Genomic DNA, 24,099 nt, shown 5'->3' with positions numbered 1-24,099 from the left:
TAATTTTAAAGATATACGTCTTCTGTGTTTCCGTACAGTGTGCTGAAAGTGCATGGGCAGGTATGCAAGCACACACACTCACACATACACACACACACATTCACGCTCATACACACACCATCACCATTGCTCTGAAGGCATCAGCATCCACAGACACCCAAGGACATGGCTTGGGGCTTGAGTATAGATTTCATTGACTGTATAGCTCATCTCTCTATTTTTTTTTAATGAAATATACATCATATTTTTTTATTTGAAGTGCAGTTGATGTACAATATTACATAAATTACAGTTGTACAGTATAATAATTCATGATTTTAAAGGTTATACTCCAGTTATAGTTATTATAAAATATTGGCTAGATTCCCTGTGTTATACAATATATCCTTATTTTATTTTTTAATTGGAGGATAACTGCTTTACAATGTTGTTTTGGTTTCTGCCGTACAACAACGCAGATCAGCCATGATTATATAGATATAGATATAGATCCCCTCTCTCTTGACCTTCCCTCTTCTCTCCCATCCCACCCCTCTAGGTCGTCACAGAACACCAGGCTGAGCTCCCTGTGTTATATGGCAGCTTCCCACTAGCTATCTATTTTACACATAATAATGTGTATCTATCAATGTTACTCTCTCAATTTGTCCTAGCGTCTTCTTCCTCTGTTCTGTCCACAAGTCCATTTTCTATATCTGCGTCTCCACTACTTCCCTGAAAATAGGTTCATCAGTACCATTTTTGTAGATTCCATATATATGCCTTAATATATGACAGTTATTTTTCTCTCTCTGATGTACTTCACTCTGCATAATAGACTCTAGGTCCATCCACTTCGCTGCAACTAACTCAAATTTGTTTTTTTATGGCTGAGTAATGTTCCAATTGTACATAAGTACCACGTCTTCTTTATGCTATATGGTTTTAGAACAACCTTTCTTTGATTTTCCATCTGCAGGAACAATGGTGGGCAATTCTGGGACGGAAGGAAAACTTAAGTATCAGATTTCTGGACCCTATCCCAGAGAGTCTCGTTCAGTAGTTTTTTTATGGTGGAACCAGAGACCCGTATTTGGAACAAGCCCTGCAGGGGATGCTGAGCTAGGGAGCAAGCAAAGCTGGATCAGCTCAATAAGGCGAGGATGTGATTGAAAGAGAGCTGCTTTCCAGGAGCTGGGTATTGCTGAGTGGTTTAAGAGTGGCTGAAAGTAGTGGTGGCCCTGTGTCCGTGCATGGTGAGAAGGTGCTCTAATGGTGTCTGGACCAGCCAGGTAGGCAGGGGTGGATGACACCTTGATAAGTCCATGAGCATAGTGCTGGGGGCAGGCTGGGTCACTCAGCACCCTCACTGTAGAGCCAACCCTGATGGCCTTGGCCCCAAATGGAGCCATGCTCCCTGCTGTGCAGAGAGCAACATGCTGGACAAGGAGGGGCTCATCCTTGAACTCCAACCTGTGTAAAGTCCCAGCTCCACCACTTACCACCTCCAAGGCTTCGGGCAAGTAACACAGCCTGCCTGATCTGTGGAAGCACTGACAGCGTCTGAGTGAAGTTGAAACCATAATAATGTGGGTGGCAAAGCTATTAGACTAAGTGGCTCCAAATGTTTCCTTCCCTGCTCTCTCCTTGCCCAGGGGTAAGAAAGTCTTCTGAGGACTGAACTGAAGGCCTTCTCTCCCTCTTCATCCTCCAACTGAAAGTTCAAGGATGATAGAATTTATTTCTTTGTTCAGAAAACGTAAGCCAGAGTCCAGACTGGCATCAATAATTTTATCAACAAGTCACATAATGTGCGTTTGTGGTACACAATTTATAGCCTCCCACGAACGTCAGCATTTACCCGCTGGACTCCCTCCCCTGTGCTGAGGGCTCAAGATGGACACTTAAGCTAGGTTTAAATTGTCTCTATGTAAAGATACCACTTAGAAAGAGACAGGCCACCTCTCTCTGATGAGCCCATGTAAACGTTAGAAATAATAAAACTGAACTTCAGCAAAGCAGAATTTGCTGGAGGTGCTGAGGGTGGACTGGTGGGTGTCCTATCCTTCCTTAAAGAAGAAAAATGGAATTGGAATTGTCGATACAGGGCACTGTGCAAAGCACTTCTAAGCCTGTATCTATAGTATGTATGAAAAATGAAAGTGTTAGTCCCTCAGTTGTATCCAACTCTTTGCAACCCCATGGACTGTAGCCCAGCAGGCTCCTCTGTCCATGGGATTTCCCAGGCAAGAATACTGGAGTGAGCCGCCATTCCCTTCTCCAGAGGATCTTTCCAGCTCAGGGATCAAACTCCAGTCTCCTGCATTGCAGACAGATTCTTTACCGTCTGAGCCAGCACATTGTCTCCAATGTAAAGTCAGGACATGAGGGTCATGATGGTAAAGTAGACTGCCTGATTCTGAACCCCAGTAAGTGTTCACAGCAGGATACAAGGTGTCAATTCTAGCATCTGTGGTCTGGCCTGCAAATACTTAGAGTTCAGTGTACTCGGTAACTGTGACCTAGGCTTCTGCACATACTTCTGACTTCTCTGAACTTGGAGGAGGAACATTCAAGACTGTCAGCCCCATTGAGGCAACTTGCTCTAACCCACTGGTATGCTGGCAAGGTGGCTTTCCGAAGAAGAAAAAAAAATTCTAATTAGCTTCATTTATAGCATTTGCCTATATCTGTACAAGCTATTTGTATCTATATAATTTATAAGTGTATATATACATATATATAATATGCTGTATTTATAGCATTTTCAACAGTTAGAACTAGACATGGAAGAACATACTGGTTCCAAATGTGGAAAGGAGTATTCAAGTCTGTGTATTGTCACCCTGCTTATTTAACTTATATGCAGAGTACATCATGAGAAACGCTGGGCTGGAGGAAGCACAAGCTGGAATCAAGATTGCTGGGAAAAATATCAATAACCTCAGATATGCAAATGATACCACCCTTATGGCAGAAAGTGAAGAAGAACTAAAGAGCCTCTTGATAAAAGTGAAAGAGGAGAGTGAAAAAGTTGGCTTAAAACTCAACATTCAGAAAACTAAGATCATGGCATCCGGTCCCATCACTTCATGGCAGATAGATGGGGAAACAGTGGAAACAGTGGCTGACTTTATTTTTGGGGCTCCAACATCACTGCAGATGGTGACTGCAGCCATTAAATAAAAAGACGCTTACTCCTTGGAAGAAAAGCTATGACTAACCTAGATAGCATATTTAAAAACCGAGACATTGCTTTGCCAACAAAGGTCTGTCTAGTCAAAGCTATGGGTTTTCCAGTAGTCATGTATGGATGTGAGAGTTGGACTATAAAGAAAGCTGAGTGCCAAAGAATTGATGCTTTTGAACTATGGTGTTAGAGAAGACTCTTGAGAGTCCCTTGGACTGCAAGGAGATCCAACCAATCCATCCTAAAGGAAATCAGTCCTGAATGTTATTTGGTAGGACTGATGCTGAAGCTGAAACTCCAATACTTTGGCCACCTGATGTGAAGAACTGACTCATTTGTAAAGACCTTGATGCTGGGAAATATTGAAGGTGGGAGAAGGGGATGACAGAGGATAAAATGGTTGGATGGCATCACCAACGTGATGGACATGAGTTTGAGTAGGCTCCGAGAGTTGGTGATAGACAGAAAGCCTGGCGTGTTGCAGTCCATGGGGCCACAAATAGTGGGACGTGATTAGCAACTGAACTGAATACCTATGGTGTACATTGGGCTTCCCTTGTGGCTCAGCTGGTAAAAAATTCGTCTGCAATGTGGGAGACTTGGGTTCTATCCCTGGGTTGGGAAGATCCCCCGGAGAAGGGAAAGGCTACCCACTCCAGTACTCTGGCCTGGAGAATTCTGTGGACGTCCATGGGGTTGCAAAGAGTCGGACATGACTGAACGACTGAACTGAACTGAGGACCAACCAAGACATTATTATGCCCATTTTATCATTTGAGGAAATGGATAGTACAAAGACAGAGTGAGCATCCCAAAGTCATGTAGCCAGAAGCTGGCAAATCTGGGAAAGTGAACTCGGCTGAGTTGTGCAATGGTATTTCCCATTCTTGGAGCTGCTGACTACGGGAAAACCAAGAAGAAAGCAGTATTGCTAATGCTGGCCCTGGTTGACGACTGAAGTGGAAGAAGAAATTCATAGTTATGATTCCCAGAGCTGTTGTTACTTTTACTCTAAACATACCTACCTCCTAATCTCAATTCTTATACACTTACACATATATTCGCATCCTTGCATATATACATAGATTTCTATAAAATTGAGCAAGGCTTCTATTTTAGCTCTTTAGGATACTCAGATATGGACATTTTATAAATAAATATGCAATAATGCTGTTACTATTATTGCTGTCCCATAAATTCAATGGCATGTGCAGGAAGTTACAGGTGTGTATATCACCTGAATTAGTTACTTAGGGAACCCCTGCTACCATGTCCCTGCCATCTCTACCCGAGTGATGCCTCTGCACAGCTCCTGCTACAGAAATAATCTGTGTTTTTCCATTCCAGCCCAAGGAACTAAGTGCCCCTGGGGGTAGGATAGGGAACTTTTTTATAAATACACAAGAATGTGTGACTTGAATGCATCATTGTCGGTCAGCCCTCAGTCTAGGAGGAACCGTGACAAATTGTTGAATCTATGGCCTCTGCTGATCATATTAATAGGGAGAGCAGCTAAGAACACTCAGTGTATACCAAACAAGGTGTGCGAACTTTACTTACATGCATAAAGAGACGTAAAGAAATTAAGTAACTTTCTCGGAGTTACTGGCTAACAATTATCAAGCCTTTCTTATTATCAGTCACTGGTCTGAAAATTTGCTTTTGCTCAAGTAACTTGTGAAGTAGGCATTTTATTCCTATTTTATAAACCGGGACAATGAAGACCATATTGAACCAGCGGCTTCAGCTAATGGGCAGTGCTGGTTGAGTCAGCTCTGTGGGAAGTTAAGGGCTATGGATCTAACCTTTTTCTTTTTTTTGACTGCACCTTGCAGCATGCAGGATTTTAGTTCCCTGACCGCGGATCAAACGTGCGCCCCCTGAGGTGGGAGTCCAGAGTCTTAACCACTGGACTGCCAGGGAAGTTTCAGGGCTATGATCTTAAGCTCCTTTTTTTTTGTTTCCCATTGATTTCCCAATTTCGCAGTGTTGAGAAATTATTGAGTTGGGTTTCAAGCTTAATATGTCTGATCATCAAGCTCTCAAGTCTTCCATGTCACCAACTTCAGTTCTGGGAACATTGTGTGAACACAGGATCTTATGGAGAGAGAGAGATGCGAGAGGGGCGTGTGGAAGGGGTGGGAGGGAGAGAGAGAGGCCGGGGTGGAGATAAAAGAGGAAGTCCTCCCCGTGAAGCCTGCCCCGATTTTGTCAAGCACACTTCAGCAGCTCCTTCCTGTCAACTGTCCCCAGGTTGTGAGAAGTTCAGGGAAACAGTTATCCAGGCACAGTGCAATTACATCTTCTCCCAACCTTCTCACCTACCTGACTGTGTCCCTCCAGGCTGGGGCTGTGCTGCCTGCTTGGTGAGCCCTGCGACTTGCTGGGGGCTTAATGCACACCGAGTGCTCAGGGAACCTTTTTGCGGTGAGTGGAGGTGTCTTCTCAATCTCAGGGACTCCCAAGTTTCCTGCTACCGATGAAGACTTTTCAGCCTCTGTCGGTCATTCATTCAAATTAGCCCAGGATCAGGTATTTGTTCCTATGTAACAAATTATCGCAACATTAGCAGGTTAAAACAGCAAATGGGTATCTGCTCACTTACTATCCCAACCAACATTTATCTCTGGGTCAGTGATCCAGGCACCATGTAACTGGTCCTCCAGCCCAGGGTTTCTCATGAGACTGCAGTGAAGTCATCAACCAGGGCTGTGGTCTCCTCTCCAGGCTCCACTGGAGAAGGCCTTGCTTCCCAGCTTCTTGTAAGCTTGTTGCAGGGGCCACCCTCCTTTCCCTGTCGCGTGAGCCTCTCTATGGGGCAGCTCACAACAAAGCATATGGTTTCACCGGAGCAAGAAAGTGAGAAGAGCCAGAGAGTGTAAGAAAAAAGAAAGTCACAATCATCGGTACCTACCCTACTCTTGGAAGTGACATTCCACAATTTTGCTACAGTCCATTTGATGAAAGTGAGTCTGTAAGGGGAGGGAATTATACCTGGGTTCAAATACCAAGAGGCAGAGACCATTGGGAGCTCTTTTAGAAGCTGCCTGCCTTGGTCCCCTTGCCCTCTTTGTGAGTGAAGTGAAAGTCTCTCAGTCATGTCCCAACTCCTTGCGACCCCATGAACTAGACAATACAGTCCATGGAATTCTCCAGGCCAGAATACTGGAGTGAGTAGCCATTCCCTTCTCCAGAGGATCTTCCCAACCCAGGGATCAAACCCAGGTCTCCCGCATTGCAGGCAGATTCTTTACCAGCTGAGCCACAAGGGAAGCCCTCTTTACTCTTCTCCTGCCCTCTTTCAGTTCGGTTCAGTCACTCAGGGGTGTCCGACTCTTTGCGACCCCATGGACTGCAGCATGCCAGGTTTCCCTGTCCAACTCCTGGAGCTTACTCAAACTCATGTCCATTGAGTCGGTGATGCCATCCAACCATCTCATCCTCCGTCATCCCCTTCTCCTCCTTCCCCCAATCCTTCCCAGCATTAAGGTCTTTTCAAATGAATCAGCTCTTCACATCAGGTGGCCAAAGTATTGGAGTTTCAGCTTCAACATCAGTCCTTCCAATGAACACCCAGGGCTGATCTCCTTTAGGATGGACTGGTTGGATCTCTTTGCTGTCTAAGGGACTCTCAAGAGTCTTCTCCAACACCACAGTTCAAAAGCATCCCTTCTTCAGCACTCAGCTTTCTTCACCGTCCAGCTCTCACATCCATGCATGACTGCTGCTCTTCTCCAAAGTCGGATCTTTCTTCCATTTCAGGCAACTCTAGACTTCAAGAATGATTTATCACCAAGCTTCAGGTTCTCAAATTCTATCTAGGATGCTCCTCAACCTCCTCTGGTGTAAACATCCTCTGGTGTGTTGCAGAGTGTCTTTGCAGAATAAGGTTTGTGCCTTTAACCCAGGGCCACTCTGTCCTCCACTCCAGAGTGAAAGTGAAAGTGAAGTCGCTCAGTCGTGTCTGGCTCATTGCGACCCCATGGACTGCAGCCTACCAGGCTCCTCCATCCATGGGAGTTTCCAGGCAAAAGTACTGGAGTGGGGTGCCACTCCAGAGGGACAGTTGCAAATCTCATCCTTTGTCACAATGTCTTTGGATCCCACCCCTTGAGATTATGAAGTCACTGGAGATTATGCAGCACCCCCAGCACAATGTCTGGCACTTAGTGGGTACCTAGTCCATCTTTGTGGACCAAGTGAATGAATGCGGAGATGGTTCGGGTTTGCACAGGGCCAGAGGGGCTGGTCTGGAAGGACTGGCAACATTATCTTGGATAAAGCCCACTCTCCAAGGCCATGAACCATAACTTCCTTTGTGTGAGGCTCCCTACCTACCTGTCTGGCTTCTTCTGCCTGCATTTTACAAGTACCTGTAGCTCCTGCTACTCCAGTTTATGGACCTTGCCCTGTTCACCCTGGCTGTTCCCATTCCCCTGGCCCACATGCCCTGTTTTTCTACTTGGCTGACTTCCATGTTGCAAGCCTCAACTCTCAGGAATGGTTCTCCAAACCTGCACTGACCTCCACCACCGTGGTGATCCTCTTGCATTAGTTTCTCTGTTTAGGGACCTGTTGTCCCAGTGGGTATTGAGACCCCTAATGACTCTGAGCTCTGGATCCCCTGCTCACAGAGATCAGTGGAGAGTGGACTCTCAATAAATATCCCTTGAATGAGTGGATGTCTCCTGTTAGAGGCAGGGAGACAGAGTCCGGAGAGGGGAGGGGTTTTCTGAAGATGGTACACTGCAAGGTGGCAGAGCAGTATCCCACTTTGTCCCTCATCTCCTCGAACAGAGCTCTCTGCAGGCCCGTCCTTGTCACTAAAGACGAGGTCCAGCCTGGTCCCTGGGCTGAGACCGCTTTGGTTCTGTTGGAGGTGGCATATTTCACCCAGCAGGGTCGAGGGTTTTGGGTCCAGAATGTCAGCCCAAAACACTGTGAGGCCTCTGTATGGATATGTTTCTGGGCAGAAACGCTTCACAGGAGCATTTTTTCCCCTCCCTCTTTTTTTCTTCTTTTATCCTCTTTTATATTGTCTCCTCAAAGGTCTTAAGGCAAAGCTGTTTATCTCCAGATGGCTGCTTAAACACAGTGCAACGTGCTTTTGCTGAAATGTTAGTGGTCTAGAGAGGAGGCGATGGGTTGGAAAACCAAGGAGGAAAACGCCCCTCTCTGTAAAGAGCTGCAGACAAGAGTGTTTATTCCAGTCAAGTTCCCAGGAGCCTAGCAGCCCAACTCCTCCATCCAGGAAAGGGCAGGATCCTCTGTCCCTCATGGAACCCCAGTTCCTTCCTCTGTAAGACTGAGGTCTGGGGTGGGGAGCAAGATGCTTGGTTTGAGAATCTACTTCTTCAGGCCGAAGCTTCTTCTAGTTTCTTAGATGTGTAGGAGAGCCTGATGGCAAACAAGCCCTGGTATAAAGACTAGTGAAGTTTCTGGGATCAGGTAGACCTTGGTTGAGTCCCAGCTCTGCCTCTGATTGTTTGTGCAGCTTGGGCAGCTCTGATCCCTCTGAGCATCATTCTCCTCATTTATAAAGTGGACATCATGGTACTTAATTCAGAGGGTTGTCTTTAGGACTCAGTGGAGCAGTGCAGGTCAAGTACCCAGCCTTGGTTCACAGTGGTTGCTCATGCGGAATCTCTCTTTCCTTTCCCTTTCCTTACATTTGTGTGCCTTCCATGATATCCTCACCAAGAGGTTCCTCTGCCTGAGTTTTCCTTGCTTTAAGGCTAAATATCTCAGATCTTTCATCTGCTGTCCTCTTCTGACATAACCTCCAGTCGAGCACTGGTGATTCTCGTCAGACCATGGGCCACGTGTCTGTGTCCTGCTCAGAGCATCACAGACCTGAGTTATGTTACCAGCTCAGCAGCTTAGTAGGCCTGTGACCTTGAGCAAACCTTTTCTCCTCCCCAAGCTCCACTTCCCAGCTTCATCAGATAGGGATTCAAGAGTTGCTGTAAAGCTCAATAATGGATGCAAAGAGCACAGCAGAGGCTTAGCGCATAACGGGTATTACTCCTCTGTGAGTATGTGAACCTGCCTCTAGAGGAAAGTCATTACTCTTCCAGCCACATGATCTTTCTCCCACTTCTGACCCATCCTGAATTTACACAGTTATCTGGGTTCAAAGGTCGGTTTCTATATTTATTGGTCTTATATGTGATGATGATGATGGTGATGATGAAAAACACTAGTGTGCACTGAACATCTACTGTGCAATGTGTATTTTCCTATTTCATCTTTCTAATGACCCTGTGGAGTAGATGTCATTCATATTTTATGGATTAGGATAATGAGACTTCCTGAAGGGGCCAACGAGAAAAAAAATGAAAGCAAGTTTCTTGACTTTCAAAGTCCCCATTCTTTAATCTACTGTACTTTACACTTTGTACCAGTTTGCTGAGGTTGTTTTGTGGGAGTATTTGGATGTGGTTCATTTTGATTGTGTGTTGACATTGACCAACTTACCTTAGTTGAACCCACCTAACATACAGTCATATGTGAGCAGCTGTGACCAGTGCCACAGGAACAGAGTCCCATAAGATGTATTATCTTTACTATAGGAACAAAGCACCAGCATCTGAAATATGGGTTAAGGTAGGAAAAGTCAGCAGATGTCCCAAGTGGTGGACTGAGAAACATTGTCATGGGTGCTGGCACAGGTGGGATCTAGGTCTGGCTGTGAGCAATGTGACCTTGGGCAAGGCTGTTGTCTTCCTAGTAACCTTTAGCATGCTGGATTAGACTAACTGATCTAAAGCTGTTCCTCCAGCCCTGTTTCCTGGCTCCATGATTATCTTCTACATGTGAAAGTCAGTGACAGAATATGCGTTTGGAACAAAAGGATGGGGAACCTATTTTCCAACTTCAGAACCAAAGGGTTGCCTTGGAGAGGAGAGGTGGAGACTGATTTGTGGGACTGTTGAGGAAAGGGATGGGTTCAGCTGGTTATCACTCTAGGAGTAGATTTTTAAAACTTTATTTTATTGAAATATAGTTGATTGTGGGCTTCTCAGGTAGTGCTAGTGATAAAGAACACGCCTGCCAGGAACGAGAGTTCGATCCCTGTGTCAAGAAGATCCCCTGGAGGAGGGCATACAACCCACTGCAGTATTCCTGCCTAGAGAATCCCATGGACAGAGGAACGAGGCAGGCTGTAGTCCATAGGGTCACAAAGAGTCTGACATGGCTGAAGTGACTTAGCATGCACACACACATAGTTGATTTACAAAGTTGTGTTAGTTTCAGCTGTACAGCAAGGTGATACAGTTTATATGTGTGTGTGTGTGTGCGTATACATATGTTGTTTTTCATATTCTTTTGCATTATGGTTTATCACGGGTATTGAATATAGTCCCCTGTGCTAAACAGTAGGGCCTTGTTGTTTATTCATTCTATATATGATAATTTTCATCTGTTAACCCCAAACTCTGAAACCATTCCTCTACCACCTCCCTCCCCCTTGGAAACCACAAGTCTCTTCTCTATGTCTTTGAATCTGTTTCTGTTTTATGAATAAGTTCATTTGTGTCATATTTTAGATTCTGCATATAAGTAATACCATATGGTATTTGTCTTTCTCTGCCAGTTACTTCCTTCACTTCTCTAGGTCCATCCATGTTGCTACATTATTTCATTCTTTCATGGCAAGACCATTGTGTATATATACACCAAATCTCCTTTATCTTTTCCTCTGTTTAGGTTGTTTCCATGTCTTGGATAATGTAAGTAGTACTTCTGTGAACATAGGGATGCATGCATCTTTTCAAGTTATGGTTTTCTATGAGTAGATTTTCATTTTGCTGTGACAGGGCCCTTACGCTGCAGGTTAACAGTAAGGGAAGGCTGCATGGTGCACTACTAAGAGCTTCAGGATCTAGAACTGGATTTGGATTCTGGCTTTGGGGCTCAGTGGCCTTCTAGCCTTGGGCTAAGCACATTTCCCTTGTTTTTAAAATGAAGAGCTAACAAAACTTTATGATTGATTGAATCAAGTAATATCTAAAATACTTTGCACAACATATTATACATAGTGAGTGCTTTAAAAGATTATCATCAGTAGCAGCAATTAAGTAGGTTTTCTTTTGAGCTAACGAGCTTCCAGGTGATGTTCAAACTCAAGTTGGATGGCCACGACAAGAAACTGCCTGTAGATGTTACTCACACTGTGTTAGGGTCAAAGCCCTTTGAGTTCTCTGTGATCCTGAGTTTCTGTAAGTCAGATTAGAACAGATAATACATATGGTTTAAGAATTAAGAGGAGTTTGAGTTGCAATGGTTAGGGCAGACTTCCAGGAAATGGGAGTTCTCTGGTCTTGAGAAGTTGATCTCCCTTTGGCATGTTAAGAAAAGCAGGCAGAACAACAGATCGTTGTGGGCAATGTATGCAGCCGGGTCAAGGAAGGGGACAGGCAAATATACCTGTGGCAAAGAGTTTATAGAACATCAGACTGAGCCTTATTCTCCAGTATTTCTCAGGTACAATCTGAGAATCAGGAGAAAGAGGTGAGAAGGGAGACACACAGAGACTTGAGAAAGCTCTCTTCCATTGGAGGAAATGGGATGCAGTGGAGGAGATACTGAGTTTGGAGGTCAATAGGTCTTGATTCCTATTTCATCCCTGCCCCCTCGCAAGTTCTGAGCCTTTGGGCAAGTCAATTAAACTCTCTGAGTTTCCATTTCCTCCAGTGTCAAATAATATTCCCATTGCCTAGAGTTGACAGTAGACATATGAAATAGAAGAATTTCTGGTGGTAAAACCACCAGAGCAGACCTAGTAAATATGAAATGCATTAAAAAAACAGCATTTCTCTCCTCCTGCTTTCACAAACCTTCAACCTAGTCCAGAGGTATCTTCTAAGAGAATGGAAGAGTGACTTTTTTGGCAAGCTCCGAGGAAAAGCAGCTGGAAATGTGTCTTTTATGAAGAAGGGAGATGTTTGGCCCTGATCTTCCTTGGTAGCCATGGAAACATGTGGCTGCTTTTTGCTCTGTCCCTTTGCACCCACTGCATGGTCTCCATTATTCTTGCCATTCCCCTTTGCATGGGTGGTATGGGCTGAGGGTGGAGATGCAGCTAAACAGCCTGCAGTCCAAGAGGGTCACCTTGGGGATCAAGTACCAGTGTCTGAATACTTTTTTTTCTTTTGTAAGTCAGTACCTGCTGATGGTCACCTGTGAATCTAAAACTCAAATGTGACCTTTTCTCCCTTCTTCTTTCCCATTTATTTCTGAGTGTTTCTAGGTCTTTAGTTCTTTTGAATCATCTCCATGATTTCTCATCCACACATTGCAATTTCACCTACGGAGTGCAGCATCTTTTTCCTTTCCCTAATGCATTCCATGAGCCTGTTAAATTCCAGATGAATGGTATTTAACCTTCTACAGTGGCCTCTTGTACCTGCCTCTTTTCCTTCCTTGAATGTATTTTCCTGTGACTGTTAAAGTCCATCTTCCTTAAAAAACATTTTTCTGGCTTTATTGACATATAATTGGCATACATCACAGTGTAAATTTAAAGTATACAGCAAAGTGGTTTGACTTACATATTTTGCAAAATGATTACTGTAATAAGTTTACTTAGCATCAGTCATCTCAAATAGATACAATAAAAAGAAACAATAAAAGAGAAGGAAGACACTTGTTTTCCATGTGATAAGTGCTTTTAGGATTTACCCTAGTACTTGGTTTATCTTACAACGGGAAGTTTGTTTCCACCCACTATCCATGGTAACCAAAAATCTGATCTCTTTTCCATGGTGTTTTTTTTTTTTTTTTCTAGATTCCATAGATAAATGAGATCGTATCATATTTGGCTTTCTCCATCTGACTTATTTCACTTAGCATTATGTCCTCAGAAACCCTCCATGTTGTCACAAATGGCAGGATTTCCTTGTTTTTTTTGTGGCTAAATAATATTCTTCTCTGTGCATGTGTGTGTGTGTGTGTGTGTGTGTGTGTGTGTATCTTACAACTTCTTTACCTGTGGCTGAACAGTTAGGTAGTTTCCATGTCTCTTTTGTAAATAAGGCTGCTGTAAACATGGGTACAAGTATCTTTTTCGTGTTAGTATAAAACTACATTTTCTGTTAACACTTGGGAGCCAGAAGACTATAGACCTTGTAGTCAGACTAGACTGACTATGAAACTTCCTCCATCACTTCCCAGTGGTTAAGTCTTATCTTTTCCATTTTCAGATAGAAATAGTAATTTCTGCTTTGCAAGCCTGTTGAAAAGTTTAAGCAGGCAAATGCAAGTAAAAATTTTAATCCAGTGCCAAGCAAAGAATGCTCAAACTACTGCACAATTGCACTCATCTCACATGCTAGTAAAGTAATGCTCAAAATTCTCCAAGCCAGGCTTCAGCAATACGTGAACCGTGAACTTCCAGATGTTCAAGCTGGTTTTAGAAAAGGCAGAGGAACCAGAGATCAAATTGCTAGCATCTGCTGGATCATCGAAAAAGCAAGAGAGTTCCAGAAAAACATCTATTTCTGCTTTATTGACTATGCCAAAGCCTTTGACTGTGTGGATCACAATAAACTGTGGAAAATTCTCAAAGAGATGGGAATACCAGACCATCTGACCTGTCTCTTGAGACACCTGTATGCAGGTCAGGAAGCAACAGTTAGAACTGGACATGGAACAACAGACTGGTTCCAAATAGGAAAAGGAGTACGTCAAGGCTGTATATTGTCACCCTGCTTATTTAACTTCTATGCAGAGTACATCATGAGAAATGCTGGGCTGGAAGAAGCACAAGCTGGAATCAAGATTGCTTGGAGAAATATTAATAACCTCAGATATGCAGATGACACCACCCTTATGGCAGAAAGTGAAGAAGAACTAAAGAGCCTCTTGATGAAAGTGAAAGAGGAGAGGGGAAAAGTTGGCTTAAAGCTCAACATTCAGAAAATTAAGACTGTGGCATCCGTTCCCATCACTTCATGTCAGATAGATAGGGAAATAGTGGAAACAGGGCTGACTTTATTTTTCTGGGCTCCAAAATCACTGCAGATGGTAATTGCAGCCATGAAATTAAAAGACACTTGCTCCTTGGAAGGAAAGTTGTGACCAACCTAGACAGCATATTAAAAAGCAGAGACATTACTTTGTCAACAAAGGTCCATCTAGTCAAGGCTATTGTTTTTCCAGTGGTCATGTATGGATGTGAGAGTTGGACTATAAAGAAAGCTGAGTGCCAAAGAATTGATGCTTTTGAACTGTGGTGTTGGAGAAGACTCTTGAGAGTCCCTTGGACAGCAAGGAGATCCAACCAGTCCATCCTAAAGGAGATCAGTCCTGGGTGTTCATTGGAAGGACTGATGCTGAAGCTGAAACTCCAATACTTTGGCCACCTGATTCGAAGAGCTGCTTCATTTGAGAAGACCCAGATGCTGGGAAAGATTGAGGGCAGGAGAAGAAGGGGACGGCAGAGGATGAGATGGTTGAGTTGGGTAAACTCCAGGAGTTGGTGATGGACAGGGAGGCCTGGAGTGCTGCAGTTCATGGGGTCACAAAGAGTTGGACACGACTGAGCAACTAAACTGAACTGAACAGGCATAGGAGCAACAGTTAATTGTTGGGAACTGCTGATATTCCTAACAGTGACCTTTATGTTAGCTATTAAACTAGCTCATTAGTTTCCCTACTTTGTTCCACAGAACATTGATTCTGCAGTATAGCAACACTTTGGGGAAACACGGGGTTAAATTCTTCTAAAGAGAATTTAATGTAGACCTTTTTAAACATTTTAATGCCAGATATATACCCTAGCACTTTAGGAGGTGACTGTAGAACGTAGCATGTCCCAGAATTTTTTGAAAATCAATTCTTTTTTTTTCTTTTCAAGATACATTTTGTTTGTGGGCAATGTTGCTCCGGCTCTATGGGGCATTTAGGTACACTCTGTGATCAGTGGTTCTGGATGTTCTAATCCTACCTTCCCATCTCATCAGTGAGACCTGGGTCAGTACTTATGAAAGAGCACTCGACTCTGGGTCAGGTTATTTCCCTGGTGTCTCTGCGTGAGTTCACCGTTGAGTCTCTGCTTCCTCATTTGTATTTTTAAGATAATAGCAACACCCACTGCATTGCATTTTTGTAAAATGTGAATGAAATGTTTGTGAATAACTTTTAAAGTAACAAGAATTGAAAAGAACATGGCACAGTTGCCATCTTCATCACCAACACCCCTGCCACCTCTCCACTGTCATCGCCTTGACGTTGCCTTCATGGTTTCAGGAACAGGAGTCTGCAGCTGCCATAGCGAAATCCAAGGAGCCAGCTGTGTGGAGCCCCATTCCGTGTCTGCTGTCAGTGTCTTTCTCACCAACAGGGTGATCCAGGCCTGCACTACAGATAGATTCCTCATCTTCAGGGCACAGCCAGCCCAAAGGGCTCCTTGGGGACCTCGTGGATAATGGTCATCTCCAGGTAGCTCAACTGATCTATTTTCTCAGGCTCAGAGAGGAAGAGAAACAGCCATCTAGCTTGCCCCTCCCACCACCTGCCCACCACCTGCCCTTCTGATAAGCTTCCCTCCGCTGATGCCAAGGTCCCCTGGAAGACCTGTGGTCAATATCAGGTGGGACAATGAAACCACTAAGAATCCACCCATAGTCCCCATAGGGTCACAGGGAAAGCTGAGGTCTGTCAGGGAATTAACAGGGTTGATTCTTTTCTGCTCACATCACATCTAACATGCTGATAGAGAAATCATAGAGGGTAATGATTGAGAACTTGCGCTCTCAAGTTAGGTTTTTAAAAATTTCAGCCCTACTACCTTTGAGCTGCATGGCCTTTAGCAAGTGGTGGCCTCAGTTTTCCCATATGTAAAATGGGGAAGAGGAAATAGTAGATAGCATCTCATGAGGTTTCTGTGAATGTGAGATATTAGGTGAAAATGGCTAATTATATTGTCTGGCACAAAGCTGATTTTTTCTAAATGTTGGTTCATGAGGATGATGATATTCTTTGCTAGTAAAGCCATTGTAGAAAAACAAATCTATGTGAAGCGTAATAAAGAGACTCAAAGTATGGCTTTAGAGAAATAAAGTAAGGCTAGCAATATCTGGTATGGCAGAGGAAGACTCGAGGCAACTGCATTTTGACCTTTAACTACATAGCTGCCTGCAGGAGGAAATCTTAGGTGCATCCTCTTTGGCTTGGATGGCAGAAGTGGGCTCACAGAGTGAGATTCTGGGACTGTTTAGAACAAGTATCTGAATACAGAATTGCTGCCTCCTAGGGGGTGAGTTTGCTGTCTCTAGAAGTATGCAAAAGCTGGATGAACCCTTGCACAGATCTTCTAAAGGAAAATCCTAGGGAAGATAAGAGACTGGCGAAAGTACAAATGGATGTATTTTGGATTTGAGAGCACCAGATTCAGAGAACCAGAAAACACAAGAAACTAGTTCATGGCAGAAATAGAAAGGGGGCAGGGTGAGGAGAGACTTGGGCCCTGGTGGGCAAGACAGGGAGAAGGATGCCCCATGCTGACACATCACACTGTAGTATTGTGTGCAGAATCCAGACACAAGGCAGGCTAAGGAAAGGAGGCCGCCTTCCCCAGAGTTCTGAGGAAGCCCCAGTTTCAGATATCCTTTCCTCCTGCCTCCAGTGTGACACTTGTGCTTGGCAGACGTGTCCCCATTTTAGTTTCCAGAAATACACAGGGAAGCACAGAGGCCCGGGAGCTCAGGTGTGCCAGGAAGACCATGAGGTTGGCAGTCAGGTTACTGGGGCACCCCATCAATCTGCGGTCGTCACCCTGATATGCAGGAAGCTTGGCAGCTTCTCACGGGCTTTTTTTGTATGATTTCTGGCTGGGCAGGGACTGATCTTTGCCTGAGAAAGTAAATGAATACATATGACTAGAAAAGTACCAATAACAATATTCTAATGCTGACACATCTTGGTAGAAAGGGGAACAACGTTTAAGCATTCATCCACTCACTCATTCATTCAGTAGATCCTTATTGAGCACCTAATATATCCAGATGTGCTTATAGACACTGGAATCATAAAAGAGAATGACAAGTGTTGCCTGACACATATGTGTGTGTGTTCAGTTGCTCAGTCATGTCTGACTCTTTGTGGCCACGTGGACTGTAGCCTTCCAGGCTCCTCTGCCCATGGAATTTTTCAGGCAAGAATACTGGTGTGGGTTGCCATGCCCTCCTCCAAGGGAACTTCGCAACCTCAGGGTTAGAATCCGTGACTCTTGCATCTCCTGCATTGGCAGGCAGATAGTAGATGCACATTAAATAACTTCTTATTGAATGAATCAATTTCCAGATAAGGACATTGAGGCTTAGAGAAGTAAGGTGACTTGCCCATGGGAACCAGCAGCTAGATGTAAAAGCCAGAATTCCAGCTTGAGCCAGAGCATCACACGACCTCTTGATACCTGCGTAGATGCTGAGTGTTGGGCACTGGGGTTTTAAGGAATTGAGATGAGAAGGAATGACATTGAGAGTGTATATCGATCCCTAAATATGTATGTTCAGTGTTATAATCACAGTCTCTTGTTTAACCCACACAACTTGTCTACCAGTTGGGGATTATCATTGCCATTTTATAGATTAAAAAACCAAGTTTCTGACCATGTTGATAACTAACCAAAAGTTAGAAGCTACTAAAAGGGAACAGTTTGAATTTAAATCTCTATATCCAGAATCTTAAACCAAACCTCTTTGTTTTGTTCCAAGTGGCATTTCTACTTTTGGGGCTCCTTCACCCTAATGTCTGGGTTCCTAGAATCCCTGTCCCTCACTACATTTCCATGTGCCATTTAAAGAAAGAAATAACTTCTCAGCTTAGGATCCAGCCTCTCGTCCCCCAGGATATCAGGTGGAAGGAATCAGTGGCAGTATAGCAGCGTTAGGTTTTCCACACACAGTAGCCTGATGGGGTTAGATATATTTTCTTCATTGTAAAATGTGATTGATTCAATTCCAAGTTTAACGTAAATTTGATTTTCCTCTCTCAACCTGGCATTTCCAAACTGAGAATCAATTAAACCCCAAATTATAGGCAGCATGTGGATCAAAAATGCGAGGTTATTTCCGGTTGAATTTCTCAAGCAATGCATTTTATGCCATTTTCTGCTGCCATGAGAGGAGTTGAGGGGTAAGATGAAGGGAGAATGAAAGGGAAATTCGATTATTAACTTTCTCCAGTCCCAATACACCCTGGGGAAATTCTATTCCCACAGCGCAGTTCTCTCTCTGGCAAGTGGTGAGGAGGGAACTACAAACTGGGATGTGAACCAGGGATAACCGTGACCCTCGCCTTCCAAGGATGCTCATGTTCTGATCTGGAGCTATCATTTATTGAGGTTTTTTTAGCCAATGACAAACATCATCTTATTTTGTCCTCACATCAGTTCTGAAAGACCATTGTTCTCATTTTTTTTTTTTTTAATTCAGATGGAGACCTTGTGTCTTCTTAGGGTTAGGAAAAGGGAAAATGACACACTGACATTTTCGTGGCTAAGCCAGGGTAGGCATGCCTGGTTCTTGAGACCATGCTCTTTCCACAGCGGCATGATGCTGTCCGGGGACCCTTATTCTGTGGTGAAGTGGGAGGTAACGGGCTTACAGAGGATAGGGTGGAAAGAACTGGGTCTAGCAGCAACATGGGTGCAACTGGAGATAATCATACAGGAGAAGTAAGTCAGAGGAAGATGGATACCATATGGTACCGCTTATATGTGGAATCTGCAATATGGCACAAATGAAGCTATCTATAAAACATAGACTCATGGATACTCAGGACAGACCTGTGGTTGCCAAGCTGGGGGCTGGGAGGCGTGGGGAGGGAGAGGGTTTGACTGGAAGGTCAGTGTTGGCAGGTGCAAGCTATTACATTCTGAATGGATAGACAACACAGTGCCCCTGTGTAGCACAGGGAACTATATTCGATACTCCTTGATCAACTATAATGGAAATGAATATAAAAATAATGTGTATGTATGTCTAACTGAGTCACTCTGCTGTACAGCAGAGATTGGCACAGTAATGTAAATCAATCAACTATACTTCCATTAAAAAAAAGAAAAAGTACTTTGTAATAACCTATATAGGGAAAGAACCTCAAAAAGAGTGGATATATGTAGTGTGTAATTGATTCACTTTACTATACAGCAGAAAGTAACACAACATTGTAAATCAACTATACTCAATAATATTAATTTTAAAACATAAATGGAAAAAAAAGAACCAGTTCTAACCCTGACTCTGCCACATGCAGGCGACATGACCTTTGACCTTTGTTACTCTGCCCCACTGTTCCTGTGCAGAACAGAGGAATAACAGTTTGCTCTAAGGACTGAACGAGATAATTCTCCTCTAAAATGTTAGCTTCAAGGACATTGGCTGTTTTCTTTACTGTTTTTCCCCCTTGACTAGAACAGTGTGAGGGAAGAGTTGGTATTCAATGAAAACTTGTTGGAAAGATGGATGGATGGATAGATGCATGTACGTGTGAGGCTCAGCTCCTGGATGGCAGAAAGCGGCCAGCAAACGGAGGTTCTCTCCACTCCAGGCCTTTGCCTCCTGCCCTGCAGTGCAGAGCCTGGGTGCGGAGGGGTTGTGTGTTATGGGACAGCGAGTTTCTACCTTGCCGCTGTCTGCAGTCCCTCCTCAGACCGAAGTGCTGATGATCAGTTCCCTAGGCCAAGAGCTCTTAAAAAGTCACCTCTGTCTGAGTCCCACTGTGAAATTTCTGCCAGGGCCAGTTGCCATGGAAACCCCCCAAGCCCTGGTGGCTGCTCCACGGGCATCTGGCCCGAGCGCAGACTTGATGTGCATGCTTTCTTCTTCCTAATCTTCAGAGACAACTGCAGTGTTTCACGCTTTCTCTCAGTAAATGGCTTCCCCAGGATGCTGTTCATTTGCGTTCTCTCTTCCACTCCTTCTGCACCTTAAAATTCTCCCTGCGCGCTCCACTCTGTATGGCTTCAGTTTCTGTAAAGAATCCTTCAGTTCCTAGTATGTTCTGATAATGGGTTGGGCAAAGACATAAATAAGTCCTGATTTCTGCTATCAGTTATGAGATAAATACCAACGTCTGGCTTGGAAATGACCATTTTACCAAGGGTAGGGTCTATCTTATGCCAAAAGCTGTGCTGGTCATCTGACATTTGCTGTCTCATGTCTGACAACACTCTTGAAGGAAAGGTCATTTTATTCCTATTCTCCAGATAAGAAAACTAACAACCAACAAGCTAATATGACTTTACTCCTACTCCTCACCCCTTGACTCTTTTTTAAAAAAAATATTTATTTTTCATTTTGGCTGTGCTTGGTCCTCATTGCTGTGCATGGGCTCTCTCTAGTTGCAGCGAGTAGGAGCTTCTCATTGCAGTGGCTTCTGTGCAGAGCATGGGCTCTAGGCACGTGGGCTCAGTAGTGCTACACGCAGGCTCTAGAGCACCGGCTCAGTAGCTGCCCCACGGCATGTGGAATCTTCCCCGCCAGGATTTGAACTCGTGTCCCCTGCATTGGCAGTCATATTCTTAACCACCAGACCACCAGGGAAGTCCTCTATTGACTCTTAAAGACCCTGGATTACTCTGAAGATTTAAATGTAGGGCCTAGCATGGGCCCAGGGAGCTAGTGCAAGCAATTCCTCTTGTGCTCCTCAACTGTCTTCCCCCAACCAGAAATAAGCCCTTGGAGCCTGGGTGGTATATCTGGAACTGGCTAATTAGTGAACATAATGTCTTGATTACATCCATTCCTATTGCTGCAACAACCAGTCTGAGAGATGCCCTCTGGAACACCCACAGGGCACCGTTTTCCTTCCAGGGTATCCACCCCCCACCCAGTGCCAGGCGCCTCTAAGCACTTTTTATAGCTTACGCTCTGGACCTGGTTCACCTTCACAAGAGTTTATTCATGGCAGCCTCATCTTCACATGTTCGTTCTCTCAGAACAGCCTCTGTGGAGCCTAGTGCTGCTCCTAACTCAGGTCTGGAGGCAGGATGGGGAGAGGCTTGTTAAATATCCAGGCTACTTGTAATATGTTGACTTTTTAAGAAAATACGTACACAAGGCACCAAGCCCTAGTTCATACCCTTTCTGGTAGAAAACACTGATGTTAACTTGATTCTTCTGTTTAGTTATGCAGCAGTTGATAACATCAATGTTTGAAACAGCGTCTTGGGTCTCCCAGATGAGAGGAAAAAATGTGTTTTTTATGTGGTCCTTTTTTAAGTTTAGGTATTTTCCATCTTCTGAAACCAGAACCATCTTTTTATCTTAACCACACTTCCATTTAACTAGTATTCACCAATTATAGCAACCACAGATATATGAATCGTCCCTACCACAGGCTATGCCTTATTCTGTGCTTAGTTGCTCAGTTGTGCCTGACTCTTTATGACCCCATGAGATGTAACCCACCAGGTTCCTCTGTCCGTGGGGATTCTCCAGGCAAGAATACTAGAGTGGGTTGCCATGCCCTCCTCCAGGGGATCTTCCCAACCCAGGGATCGAGTCCAGGTCTCCTGCATTGCAGGCAGATTCTTTACCATCTGAGCCACAAGGAAAGCCCAAGAATACTAGAATGGGTAGACTATCCCTTCTCCAGGGGATCTTCCAGACCCAGGAATTGAACCAGGGTCTCCTGCATTGCAGGCAGATTCTTTACCAGCTGATCTACCAGGGAAGCCCCATGCCTTATTTTAAGACTGGCAATAAAGATAAAACCCTTATTTTAAATGAAGTAATTTCTAGGTTCTAGGCAGTGAACTTGGCAGGAGAAACATAAAGATGGTGAAGGTGGGATCCCTTCCCTCAAGGAGCTCACTGATTGTTAAGGAGAACACATATTCATACAAAAATCCCAAAGTGGACTGTCAAGGATATCCATTAGGTCCATCCATCTGGCAGTGTTGATTGTGTATGGTTGCTATGCTTTTTGATAGGTCACTGCCGGGGCCTGGTTGCTAATATTGTTATCATCACTTCTAGAAGCTATGATGCATTTACTGAGATGATACCATTTGATGCATTTACTGAGATGCTACCATATGGGCTTCCCTGGTGGCTCATAAAGAGCCACTCTTAGTAAAGAGTCTGCCTGTGATGCAGAAGACCTGGGTTCAATCGCTGGGTGGGGAAGATCCCCTGGAGAAGCAAATTCTGGCAACCACTCCAGTATTCTTGCCTTGGAGAATCCCATGGGCAGAGGAGCCTGGCAAGCTACAGTCCATGGGGTTGCAACAGTCAGACACGTGACTAAACCTATTTTTAGCCTATTTACTGTATTCTAGACATTGCGCTCAGCATCAGGATACAGTGATGAGCAGAAGACAGTGCCTGCCCTCAAGGAGTTTACCATTAAGTTACTAGATTCTAGTGTTTGAGTAAGATATTTTAGGAAACACAGCAAATGTAGACAAGTCTGTCTCTCTAGAGGGGGAGGAATTCACATTTATAATTAATCTCAGTGAGGGATGGGAGACAAGAAAACAAGTGGACTTCTGGAAATAACTCCCGTGCTAATAGTAATGTGATGAAGAGAGCTCACTGTGGCATCACTATAGTGATTGAACCCTGCCAGCACCTGGGCCAGCTGGGCAGGAGAGAGTAGCAGAAGGCATGAGTGGAGGGACCCACCGTGAAGGCTTCAGATGCCAGGCTAATCGGCACGGACCTATGGCCAGATGCTGTATAACAGGTCAAAGGTTTCCACCAGGGAGTGGGGAGCGAAAATGTGCCCATACCTCCCTCATCTCACAAGCAAACACTAGAAGAGATGCGGGGTAAAGAGGTGAAAATGCTAAGGGCATAGAATACATAGGACTGCATGCTTTTTAAATGCTGTGAAGGAGGAAGACAGAAGACTGAAAGATGACATCTAGGTTTCTGGCCAGTTTGAATGATAGGGCTTTCAATACGTTGGGGAGACCAGGAAAAGGAGGAGGCTTTTAGAAGAAGGTAATGTGTCCAATTTTGAACATGTCATTTTGTCATACTTGTGGGATATTCAGAGAGAGATGTCTGGGAGGTTTGGGCATAAAGATTTGCTCCAGATAAGAGAATAGAGGATAATAGAAATTTGGGAAACATTGCTTTAGAAATGGTAACCAAAGCCTTGAAATTAAATGTGAATAGTAGAGCCTAAATAATGAGATCCAATGTGGGCTCAGGACATAGTCCACAGAATTTCTTTGCTGGCTCTCCTTGGCATGCAGATCCAATTTATCTACTCATTTTACTGCATCCATGAAATTGTCTTTAGTTTTCTCAAGCAACTTCCCCCCCTCCCCCGCCGCTATCCTACGTCCTCTCTCCTAGCTCTTAGCTAGTAGCCTTGGATTCTCATTAGCAGTGGATAAGCTTGCCTTGGGCTTCCCAGGCGGTGTTAGTGGTAAAGAACCCACCTGCCAATGCAGGAGATGTAAGACATACAGGTTCAGTCCCTGGGTTGGGAAGATTCCCTCCTCCCTGGAGGAGGGCATAGCAACCCACTCCAGTATTCTTGCCTGGAGAATCCCATGGACAGAGGAGCCTGCAGGGCTACAGTCCATAGGGTCACAAAGAGTCGGACATGACTGAAGTGACTTGGCGCACGTGTACAAGCCTGCCTTTGCCCCTAGCCTGTAAACTCGTGAAGAGCAAGAGCTATTCTTATGCTGCTCTGTGTGTGTCTCACGTGGTAGGTCATCAGTAAATGCTTGGGAAATTAACTTGAATTGATCAGCCTCAAACAGTATGTAAAGCCCTTCTAGATGATGTAAAACCCTTCTAGACATTATGTATACACCATGCCACGTGATCATCACAACCACTTGTGAACTTTTATTATTATCCTCATCATTCACACAAGAAAACTGAGGTTCAAAAATGAAAGGCTGTGAAAGTCCTCACAGCCAGTGAGGACTGAAGCCCAGGTTTGAGCTCATAATG

At 44.3% G+C, this 24,099-nt stretch overlaps 1 protein-coding gene across 3 annotated transcripts in view; it reads left to right on the top strand.

Annotated features, from left to right (window-relative positions):
* The window catches only part of ASTN2 (astrotactin 2), a 989,820-nt gene that overhangs the window by 370,550 nt on the left and 595,171 nt on the right, over nucleotides 1-24,099 (top strand). The gene's annotated exons all lie outside the window — the stretch shown is intronic.

Source organism: Giraffa tippelskirchi, chromosome 1, assembly GCF_054371585.1.
Source record: "Giraffa tippelskirchi isolate mGirTip1 chromosome 1, T2T-mGirTip1v1.2.pri, whole genome shotgun sequence".
NCBI classification, from domain to species: domain Eukaryota; kingdom Metazoa; phylum Chordata; class Mammalia; order Artiodactyla; family Giraffidae; genus Giraffa; species Giraffa tippelskirchi.
The sequence above is the reverse complement of the archived record's forward strand: the minus strand, read 5'-3'. Positions and strand labels throughout refer to the sequence as shown.